The sequence below is a fragment of the Artemia sp. Qi Xiang Cuo genome, chromosome 19 (assembly GCF_049724085.1).
Source record: "Artemia sp. Qi Xiang Cuo chromosome 19, ASM4972408v1, whole genome shotgun sequence".
In the NCBI taxonomy this organism is placed as follows: domain Eukaryota; kingdom Metazoa; phylum Arthropoda; class Branchiopoda; order Anostraca; family Artemiidae; genus Artemia; species Artemia sp. Qi Xiang Cuo.
The window spans coordinates 27,913,656-27,926,177 of record NC_142812.1 but is presented as its reverse complement, the minus strand read 5'-3'; positions in this window follow the sequence as shown (position 1 = coordinate 27,926,177).

Genomic DNA, 12,522 nt, shown 5'->3' with positions numbered 1-12,522 from the left:
ATACCACTTCATAAACCGTTGATCAAACCCAAAACTTTCCTTCATCAGTGTCCACAGTATTGATCTTATAACCGAGTCATACGCTTTGACAACATCCATACACAGTAGGAAAGCCATTCCAGAAAACGCCTTATTTTCTGCCATCTCGTCGTCTCTGCGTACCAACAAGTCATACAGCACGTTGAGAATATGCTGCCTTCTTTCCTCGAATACCACCAAACTGATATTCTCCCAGGATTTTAGGCATCACTTTTTCCATTCTCGTAGTTAAAAAAGTGGACGTTATTCTGTAGTCACTGTTTGAAACTGTTTTCAACACTGTTTATCAACACTGTTGATATAGGGTTCCAGTTTTGAAGGTCCATTCTATCGCCTCCTTTAAAAAGGAGAGATATCATGCCCTCATCATCATCTGGATATTCCTGTTCAACATAGCTTCTCAACACCAAAGTAAACAGATCCCCAATTTCCGGATAAAATTCTTTATAAAATTCGTATCCCAGTCCATCCACCCCAGGTGACCTGCCATTTTTTATTCCTTTTGTTATTTTTCAGTTTCCAGCCGGGTTACCTCCTGGAGTATCAGTTCATTCTCTTCGGTACTTACCTTCCTAACTGGTTCAAAATCTCTTTTCTTTTTTGCCTTAGTTTTCATTACTAAATTTACTTGTTCTGCCTTCTCTTCTTCAGCCAGTCTATTTTTCAGTTTCCAAATCTAAAATTATTTTTCTTCAATCTTTCGTATTTCATCTTTGACCTCTTTAAACTCGTACCACATCTCCGTCCCCTCGTCAATCTCTTCCTTCAGTTTGTTTAACACTATATAAAGATGTCTTTTATGTGCTTTACTTTCCCTTCTTGATTCGTTTTCCCAGTTTTATACATATGCTTTTACTTTTTGCTTAAGGACTTTCCAAAATTGCACTGGCTCGGTTCCATCTGTAAAATCATGCATCCAAGTTCGAACATTGGCTCTCAGCTGTTCTTTCAGTTGACCCTTTAGTATTGAAGGATTCAGTTTCCAATAACTCTTTCTAAATTTTTCTCGGTTTGTGTTAGTTCCCATATCACTCACAAGAGCAGTGTGGTCAGAGAAAAATACGAGTTCGTTCTGTACACTTATCACTTCCGTTAACAGATTTTGCCTCACATAAACCTGGTCTATTCTGCTTGATCCTCGGTTATCCATTCGAGTAAATCCAGATCCTTTCCCAAAATGAACCCACACATCTTTCAAATTCCAAGCACTTATCACCGCCTTTAAACCTTCACTGTATCTTCTTCTTGCCACTTTTCCATTCCTTCTTAAGGCATCCGCTTCGGACACTACACAATTAAAATCCCCCAACACTATCAAATTTTCTTCACAAAGGAACCTTGGCAATTTTTCACGAATGGCACTCTCCGTTGTGTGAAATTACCCGTTCCTGACGGTAGGTGGACGTTTACTATCACCAATGACCCACAACGCAAACTACAAATGCTTCCATCATCTTCAAAACGCATGCGTCCTTGATCACACTGTACACTTTCTTTTAAAAGGAAACCAACGTCTGGCTCAACCCCTCCATAAGCATACTGGTAACCTGTCGGGGCTTTAAACTTTTTCGAGTCAAATTCTTGTAGACACGCTTTATCTATATTCTGTTTTGTCACAAATTCTGAAACGAAAGTCTGTCTTTTTTCTTGTTTTGGTCCATTCACGTTTAATGTAGCTATCGGCATTTAATTACTTAAAAACAAGAAAAAATTTTCTTCCTTTTCACCTATATCCTCTTTTCCCTCCATTTCCTATTTCCTTACCTATACCTTTTTCTTCCGTTTTTCTCTCCTTTGATTGGTTACTCCCCGTGCTAATAAGAGATGCCTGACTAAGGGTTCTCTTTTGTGACGGTACATTTTGGTTTGTTGCTCCTTCTTTTACTTGGTCTTTTTGGGTTTTGGTTGGTGGTCTCAAACTCCTCTTTTAATTTTCTGCTATTTGTTCGCTTGTTCCTGCTTCTGAATTACCATGTTTCTCTGTCTCTTTGGTTGCTTGCTTATTTTCTGCCGCTTCTTTTGTTAGATCCGGGTTTTTTTTTAGCTCTACTTCCTTTCTTAGCATTCATCTTCGCACTTTCCAGTACCCTGTTTACCGCAACTGATGGTGAGAGCGCACTAATGCCTCTAACTCCTTCATTTCCTTGCGGTGGCTTCGGTGCTGCTATAGGTTGTGGTCCCCATGCTGAACCTAAACTTCCCGGGTTTGGACTCAGGACACTCTGCCTTCTTTTATTTTTGCGATTTCTCAGACAGTACTTGGCCTCACGATCCTCGCTATTGCAAATTAAATCTCCTTTGGACACTTGCCAGTAAATCATCAAAGGATTCTATTTGATGGTGCTAGGCGTTTCCCCCGGAAAATTCCTCCCTCCCCGTGAAAATTTCCCCACAAAAAATTCTTCCTCGGAAAATTCCCCCGGAAAAGGTCCCCCTGTGGAGAATTCCCCCCCACAAAAGAATTCCCCTGGATGATTCCCCCTCTATATTCCCCTTGGATAGTTTTGAATACAGTGATGACAGTAGTCAAATATGGCTCTAAAGCATGGGCGCTTCGAAAAGCGGATGAAGATTTGCTAGATGTTTTCCAGATAAATTGCTTAAGGATTGTTCTGGGTGCCCGACTGACTGTCCGTATTTCAAACAATAGGCTGTACGAAAAATGTGGTTCAATACCGCTCTCTAGAGCTATAATGAAAGAAAGGTTGAGATGGCTAGGGCACGTTGTACGGATGAAGGAAGACAGATTGTAGAAGATTGTTCTTTTCGGCCAACCGTCTAGGGCTAAACAGAAAGCAGACCGTCCTCGTCTGGGGTGGGAAGATGTCATAAAGAAAGATTTAAAGGAAATGGAAACTTCGTGGGAGGCTATAAAAAGGGAAGTTTTGAATAGATTGGAATGGAGGAGGAGCTTGCGTAGCTGTGTTGGCGTCAGACGGCTTGGTACTGCGGTGAGTTGTTAGTAATAGTAGTAGCATTAGTTCGTTAGAAAGAAATTAAACGTTCTACTCACATGTTTAAGTAAGAGACAACGCCATTACGTTGCCTATAGTAAAGAGCCATAAGGGTTCAATGTATTATCACTTATTTTTTTATTTATATTTTGTTTACCAGATGCACTTCATATGGAAGGTACATATGAACTTCGGGGGGGGGGGCTCTTTCGATTGTAAATTAGAAATTCTAGTACGGTTTTTAAGAGTCAAAAGTGATTGGAGCGCAACCAACTTTCCCCTCACGCCATTTTTTCCCAAAATGCCGCCGATCAATATTTTGAGATAGCCATTTTGTTCAAAATAGTCCATACGTCAAATAATCATGCCTCCGGGGTTGAAATCCTCCCTACCACCCCGGTGCAAGGGCTGCAAAATATACAAGTTGCTCACTCTTGACACGTAACGTTTTTATTAAGAAAAGAGGGCATGTTTGATCCTGGATCTTCAAAAAAGCTTAGGGTATTAAAATGAAACTTTGATGAAATTATGAGAAGGTTACCAAACGCAATCAAAAAGGGATTTATTCTTGCTGGTTGTGAAAAGAGTATTTCAGTAATATCTAATAAACGGCTGATGGTCTTAGGTTAAAACTGTCATTGTATGTTAAGGGAGAGTTGAAAAGAGATTGGAGGGCAACTAGCCCCCCATCACTTTTCATTTTACATGCTCCCCTTAGTAGGGAGAGGGTCACTACTCCGAGACAAACACCGTGCTACCATCTATAATCGAGTCTAACGCTGACAGGACATAATTTATGCATGTTTTTATGGTTTTTCTCACTGTTTGATGGATGTCAACACAAGTTCAACGACATTGCTAAATTTTTCTTTGAAGTCAACAACAATTGTTGGACTATTGATCGAGTCTAACAGGACAGGGTCAATAACACCTCTTTCAAAATCAATTTGTTTGTTGTTTTCTTGGATGTCAACATAAGTTCACATCAACAATTGCTGGATTATCGAGTCTAACGGGACAGGGTCAATGACACCTCTTTCTAGGTCAATTCATTTGTTGTTTCCAAATGTTATTGATCCGCTAACGGGAAAAGATCACGTGTCTCTTTCTAAGCCAATCAGGGAGTTACGTAAGGTTTCCCATTACATCACAATTCGCCCTTGAGATTTTGTATATAACGGATATGCGTTGAGGTTAAATTATCATTTAGTCTCAAGTCACCATGGATATAGCATCTGATATTATTGACATGGAAACTTTGGCTACATCGATTTATAATGTGAGTTCTGTTTAGTAAATTTTCTTAGTTTATTTCTAAATAAAATCATTTTACATAGTGCCCCTCCAGCATATTCAAATTCAGGGTATACCCCCCAATACAAACTCCACTATGGGTTGTTTATAGTCGTTAGAAAGCGTAAAATACACTCTTTTTTACCTTGTAACCCCCTCCCCCCCGTTAACGATTTTAATTCTTTCATTGGAAATAATTATCTTTTTCGATAAAATCATGCTTTCTATATCCTAGCTAAAAGTGTCAACTGACTTCTGTCAACCCTTATCTATTAATATGCCGATTCCATTTAAGCCGTCAACTTAACTTTTATCAGTTCCGTAAAGATTTAAATAGGGATAATTATCGCATCCTGTCAACGGTCATCCGGTATCTACGAAACCAGGGAATTAAGCTTTACGATGGTTTCACTAAAAAGATTCTTCTTTTTGGTCAAATTAGTGACAGTAAATCCTTTGAATTGCAAGGGTGAGAGGTGACAGTTACGATAAATATTTTAATATAGAAAATTTTTCTTCCATTTTGAGTACACAGTGTTTATATGGGTCCCCCCCAATACAAACTCCACTATGCGTTGTTTATAGTCATTAGAAAGCGTAAAATACGCTCTTTTTACCATGTAAACCCCCCCGTTAACGATTTTAATTCTTTCATTGGAAATAATTATCTTTTTCGATAAAATCATGCTTTCTATATCCTAGCTAAAAGTGTCAACTGACTTCTGTCAACCCTTAGCTATTAATATGTCGAATCCATTTAAGCCGTCAACATAACTTTTATCAGTTCCGTAAAGATTTAAATAGGGGTAATTATCGCATCCTGTCAACGGTCATCCGGTATCTACAAAACCAGGGAATTAAGCATTACGATGGTTTCACAGAAAGAAACTTTTTTCCAGTCGAATTAGCGAAACAGTAAATCTTCTAAATTGCAAGGGGGAGAAATGACAGTTATGATAAATATTTTAATACGGAAAATTTATCTTCTATTTTGAGTACTCAGTGTTTATATTGGGGAGGGGGCAATGCCTCGATTCTAACAGCTTAGTTGTAAGGTGAAAACAAACTGTTTTCCCCCGTGAACTGCAGAGAGATGGATTCCTTGTGCAAACATGTACCCCCTTTTGATAAGAAAACTAATGTAGCCTTTCCTATATATAACTTTGAAGTTTAGTTTTTGGTTACCTTTTAATTATACCGTATTTATGGCTGGCTATTTTGAGATCTATATTTTAAACCATGGGCATGGATTTGATGCATCTGCTGGCCCTAAAGAATAATGATAGTTTTTTTTTTTTTTTTTTCTAAATGGTAAAAATAGGATTTCTATGTTTTTCGGGTTTATTTCCAACACGGGGTGTATTTAATTTTTTCTCTAAATGGCAAAAATAGGATTTCTATGCTTTTCGGGTTTATTTCACACAAGTTGCGTATTTAATCTTTTCTTTAAATGGTATAAATAGGAGCATTTCTAACAGTCGCAAATTTTTACTTTTTGCCTTTGCTGAAAAGGGCGGAGGGGCTTCTTTGAGACAAATACTTTCTAGACAAAGTTATGCCTGACAATAAATACTAATTTTTCTTCTGTGAAAAGGGGAGTCAATATTTTATACTAAATTTTTCTTCTTTTTTTAAGGATGATTCCGACAAATGCCCGCCGCCTCCCAGTAAAAGAGCCAGGGTCCAAGATAAAACCCCTGTGAGAGCGTCAGTTATCCAACATGGCCGCTGCCCGAGGCCCTCCAGCTCTACACTGCCTGCCAAAGTTACATCTGCGCAGTAAACAATACAGCCAGCCCGAAAGCTAAAAAGAGAGTGGATGGCTGCTTTAAATGCCGCAGCCCCACCTACGCAAGATCATGAGGTAGCCGGCCCGTCACCCCCTTATCACACTTTGTTGAGGGTCTCAGGACCTGCCTCGCCTACACAAGATCATGAGATTGCCCTCCAACACACACTAGCAGGACCATCCGGCACTCAAGTTCAGCCATAATTTGAAATGTAAGCATTTTTACCTCTAGTTTCTACCTGTTTATAGAAATATCTACCTATTCCTTCCAACTTTCTTAGGCCTTTCGTTTCGCCATTTTACAACAATCAAAAAGGCACTATATTCTGGTCATAGTAAGGTTAAGTAATTTCTATTGTGATATTAACAAAAGGTTAATCTTGCTTCTACAAATTTCTTAAAAAAACAACTTTCTATCTGAATGAGTTAGGCTATCCATTTCAAATAATGTTTTTTTTTTCCAAAGCAGATAAAGAGTATTAATATGAATTTTTTTTTGGGGGGGGAATGTTTGAACAAAATAAAAACCTACCATGTCATGTTTTAGATTGTAAATATGTTATATTAAGTTGGAACTTTCAGAATTATAGAGTAGTGAATTAATCGAATGTTACTAAGCGTGTTTTTAAGAACATATGTAAATAATGAACCAATTTAAAAAATAGGGTGATTTAGACACATTGAAAATAAGCTATTTTCTTTTATAGATTGCCTTGGTTCCATATTCATTGCCTCCATCCTCATCAGTTGGAGAAGAAGAAGACACATCTATGGAGTTTTGCGATATTGAAACATCTACTATCAGTGAATGGTATGATAATTCTCTAGAAATTCCATGCGATATTGATGATTTACTAGCAAATTATTTCAATGTAGAACCTAGCACAGTTGAGCAGGGGGACTTGCCAGTGCTAAGTCCAAATACACTACAAATTTTAGAGGATTTTTCATGGGAATTAACGGGGAACCATCCCCCCATTGATTACACGAACATAGTTCAAACAACTGAAATGGCTTCTCATAGCCCTATTTTCGAACGAAGTGGAGGAGGGGGTGGTGATAATATACAAGTGGGTAACAATACACAATTTAAGTCATTTCCAGACTTCCAGCGGTCAAATTCAATATTAAATACAAGAGTCGTCTACACTGCGACTTTTGGGGATCCATTTAATTCACTTATGGGGGGGGGGATTTTAAATTTGACCATATAGAAATTGTCCATGAATATGTAGATAAAATTTATGCACTGTTAGAAAACCATATTCAGTTGTGGGGTAGTAGGGATTCAATTAAGGTTTCAATTGTTTTAAAGGTATTTTATTTAAATGAGGGTAAAAGTGAGGTTTATGACCATTATGTACATATCGAGATGCTAGTGGTCTACCCGCACTTCGAAAGTTACGAAACAGTGTTTATGAAATGGGTATGTCACATCATTACACGTGTCGTAAATTATAACGAGAATGGTAGTGGATCTGTGATATTGTTTATTGAAAATTTAAGTGTAAATGTTTTAAAATTAAAAAAAGATTTTATTTTAAGAGGGCGTGGGGCGTCTGAGGGGTCTATAGTTTTAAAATATAATCCATATTTAGAGGGTTGTCAGGAGGTTTAGCGAATCTGTTTTGAAACAGGTAAAAATGATTCATGTATGCTTTCCTCATGTCAGCTTTCGAGCCTTTAGCACGTGACGCTTCATAGACAAATTTAGAATACTGGGCTGTACAAGGGAAGGTGGGGTCCAATTTTCCCCCTGTAGATTTCACTTGTTTAGAGGGAAAATTCCCAGTAACGTTAAGATCCATTGATATTTTTGAAAGGGCCAATGCCCATTTAAATATCGGCGTTACTGTGGTCTAGTATGAAACTGAATTTGAGGATGGGGCTCGTTCTAATAAAAAGGGGTAATATTCCCAGTAAGGGGCTCGGCAATTGAATTTGTAAAGTCTCTGTGTTCACTTCTCTGTGAATTATCTACTTCTCTGTAAAGTGAGACTTCTTCTCTTTGGGGCCTTATGCTAGCGTTGGCCTATTATCTGGGTTATACCAGTGGAGGATGTCTAGAATTTCTAGCCATCACATAGTTTATATTTAGAGTATAAAATGTTTATTTATACATACAATACATTGAATGTACATATGGCGAGGACAGATACAGAATTAGAACTGACTCAAATAATCTAAATTGTTAACTTATATTCAGCGCAATATGCAGATACATATCCGGACATTTGACAGAACTGCTCTATTTTAATCTGTCAACTTCTAGGAATTACAGCAAATATTCAGAATTAATTTAGTTATCAATTAAATGGGATTTGACTAGGAAATGGATCTTTTGACATATACTTAGAATTAAATTATTGGTTTCAACCCAGAAAAAGCCAAGTTCGCCCCTTCACCAGCCTCATCTCTCTTTACACAATGCCTCATTACGTCGGTTCCTAATAATAAATTTCTCGTCCCTCTTGATAATACACCTTTCTAGATCAGTGCCTTATAAAACAATTTTTTTTCCTAAAATTTCTGCTTAAATTCCTAATATGACCCCTACATCCTGCACTAAAAAAAAATCTACCTATCCCCCTGGTCACGTTTTACATCAGGCCAGTTCTGACGGAGTTCTTCATTCTGTCCTGTCCAACGAAATTCAGCATCTACGGTTGCTGCAAAAACTCCTGCTTTTCTTCACCAATTGCTTTTTCAATAACTTCAAAACGCTGCGCTATCTTATACGCTTCAGAGAGGGAATTATAATCATCCTGGTGTTCTAATAAATATCTCTTGATATTTAGTCTCGAGCCATCAGTAGAAAGATCCAGGCCTATACTATCAGAAAAACCTACTAATCCGCCGTACCCAGCTTGATATGATTTTGTTGCAATCTCCACCCTCTTATAAAACTGATACGCTGCTTCATTCGATGATTGCCTCAATACAGCTAAATCTTTGAATTTCTTTCCAGCTGTCTTTTTTGGTAAGTATGCCTGCGTCATTTTCTTTTCAAGTTCCTCTAAATTTATAATACTGGAGGAATCTCTATCCTCAAAAAAATTAAATAATGGCCCTGTTACCCTAAGCGGTACTGCATCTATCACCTGCGAGTCTGACCAGCCCAGCAATGTTTTTACCCTTCTCAGTTGGCTAAAAAAAAGGTTTTATAAATTTTGTATTTTCAAGAACTGGAATATTTCCCAGGGGATCCATTACTGACCCAATTACTCTTTGATTCAAATTCTCCTTGTTGCTCTTATCCTTAATTGGTTCATCTGTTATACCGTCCTCAGAATTATCCCCCATATTTACAATGCTTCTTACAGTGGCATTTTCTTTGGGTATTAAATTACCCACAGTAGTCAAAAATTTTACGATTGAAGTGGGATTATAATCCCGACTTGAAGAATCAAAATTCAAAGGGATATTTAAACCTTATCTTCTTATTTCTTTCAAAAAGGATGAAGCAATATCTTTGTCAAATTCAGGATCTGAAGGATCTAAAATTGGAATTGCGCTCAATTTAAACGAGAAAAAAATGTTAGTAAAACAAATTAATTAATTCAACGCTGTGAAAACAAGGAAATCGTTATTCAACACTGCTAAAAGATTTCCTACTCGCGTGCGAACTTAAAATGCATGACTTACTTTCGTAAATTGTCCTTCGACGTTCTTCACTTTTTATCAAAAACTGGAATCTGGAGCGGGAACCTTAAATTGAAGCGGGAACCTGGAACCTGGAACTAAAGCTGGAACCTGGAACTGAAACGTGAACTAAAACCTGGAACTGAAGCTTGAACTGAACTGGAACCTGGAACTGAACTGGAACCTGGAACTGAACTGGAACCTATAACTGAAGCTTGAACTGAGCTGGAACCTGGAACTGAACTGGAACCTTGAACTGAACTGGAACCTGGAACTGAACTGGAACGACGACACTGTAGGTGACGGGCCTCAAAATAAAATTTTAACTGCAATCCTCTCCGGCAAAAACCGCTGCACCACTTTGTAAAGTCTCTGTTTTCACTTCTTTGTGAATTATCTACTTCTCTGTAAAGTGAGACTTCTTCTCTTTGGGGCCTTATGCTAGCGTTGGCCTATTATCTGGATTCTACCAGTGGAGGATGTCTAGAACCTCTAACCATCACATAAATTATGTTTAGAGTATAAAATGTTTATTTGTACATATAATACAGTGAATGTACATATGGCGAGGACAGATACAGAATTAGAACTGACTCAAATAATCTAAATTGGTAACTTATATTCAGCACAATATGCAGACACACATCCGGACATTTGACAGAACTGCTCTATTTTAATCTGTCAACTTTTAGGAATTACAGAAAATATTCAGAATTAATTTAGTTATCAAGGAAATGGGATTTGACTAGGAAATGGACCTTTTGACATATACTTAGAATTTAGTTATTGGTTTCAACCCAGAAAAACCCACTTCCAAAGTTTATAAATTGGTGAAGCACTGGGTTTGGTTTTTGTACACACCACCTAGTGAACCTAATGCATTTGGCCATTTCAATCCTATTACAGACATCAGTAAACTTTTGAGGGTGGGTAAGAATATTGGGGTATGTTTCTACTGTCCAACATGCCTATCTAGATTTCATAGTGATTTAAAACTACAGAATTACATGAAACAATTTAGACGACATGGCTATCAGTCAGTGGAAACTGTTTCAGGTGATAGGGTCATTTTAAGATTTAAAAATTTTCAAAATACCCTCCTCCAAAGCAATAAAATCTCTTTGGATTGTGAAGCTAAGCTAGTGGAAGTGAACGATCCTCGATTTCCGAATCAAATCAAAGAACATCAAGCTATTGCGGTTTCCTATGCCCATGCGCAAAGAGATAACTCTAACACTAAGCAGTTGTTAGAAATAGTCGAAACGTTGTATTAGGACGAGGGCATGATCAAAGCACTGACTAAATTAATTGGCACTGCAAATAGAGCTATTTCTCGTTTGAGAAATACCCATTACCCAATGTTGTTGTCCGCAGAGAATTGTCTCGCAATTAAAAATCAAAAATATGCTGGGTTTGTACGGGGGAATTTGAAGAGGGGGCTAAGGGGAAAGGGACTAGGGAGAAAAGAGGGGAGACGAGGGAAGTTAGAAAGTACAACTACTTGTGGTAGGGAAGTGCCTCTGGATACAGTAAATTTCGAGAAACAGCACATGAGCCGTGTAATTTGAATTCAAGCCAGCAGTTTTTATATCAGTGTTCATTCACAACACAAATTACAATTTAAAATTCATTTTACCGGCGTTGGGACGTAAGCACAGGGAGGGAGGGGGAGTAGATAGTCCATGGGTAAACAATTCATTTATCTGTAATATTATCCCCAAATCAGCCGAGAAGCTTGTGCTTCTCGAGTTGAAATGGCAAGTAGTGAATAACGGGCATACGTGTTGGAATAAAATCAGGTTTTTAGATTCATTTAGTTTTTCCCCAAGGCATTGAGTCAATTGATTCAAGTGCAGAAAAGCGACAATTTCGACAGTTTTCCTTTGCTTAAACAGCACTTTCCAGACAGTGAAATGTATGACCTACTGACCTGTAAAGGTGTATATGCATACGACTATTACTGTTCTGGCGCTCGGTTAAGCGAAGAGAAACCCTCCAATTGAATCATTCTATAATTCACTCACCAACAGTGAATGCACTGCCGAGGAATACGAATTTGCCAAGAGAGACTGGGCTAAGGGTAATTGTAAAAATAGGTGGGATTATTGTAGACTTTACTTGGCCAGTGACGTTTTAACTCTGTTATACATTGTCTGTAAAAACACTGACCAAATCTATTCAGAGTTTGGGTTAGATATAGGTTATTATTTTTCCACACAATATTTTGTGATGGACTTTTTTTTTTAAATTTGTAGGGAAGAAATAGGGTTGATAACTGATGTGGATCAACACCTTTTTGTAGAACGATCAATGGGGGGGTTTGTTTTTCATGGAGATCGCGTTTTGACAACAGATCCAAGCGGGCAAGACACTGGTGTAAAGTCAAATGCATTTTCCCTTGACATGAAGTCATTGTACCCCTCTGCAATGTCGCACTACTCTTTGCCGTGTGGAAACTATAAATGGCTTGAGTATCCTTGTGAGTTCCCCGACACTCACTCCGTCAGGAACACTGGGCCACAAGGATGGTTCTTTAAAATTGAAGGGCACATTCCATTGGTGCTTCATGATTCTGTCAAAGATTTTGTTTACCCCTTTATCAATCGACCAGTGACAAAGGACTCACTGAGCCCATACAATCGATCATTGGTTGATGATATGGGGATACACTGGACCCCCTCTAAGCAGAAACTGATTGCAGATTTTGACCCTAAACATAATATCGTTGTTCACCATGCGCTTTTGCGCTGGATGGTGAACAATGGTTTCAAGATCACAAAAATACATAGGGTCCTGCGATTAAGT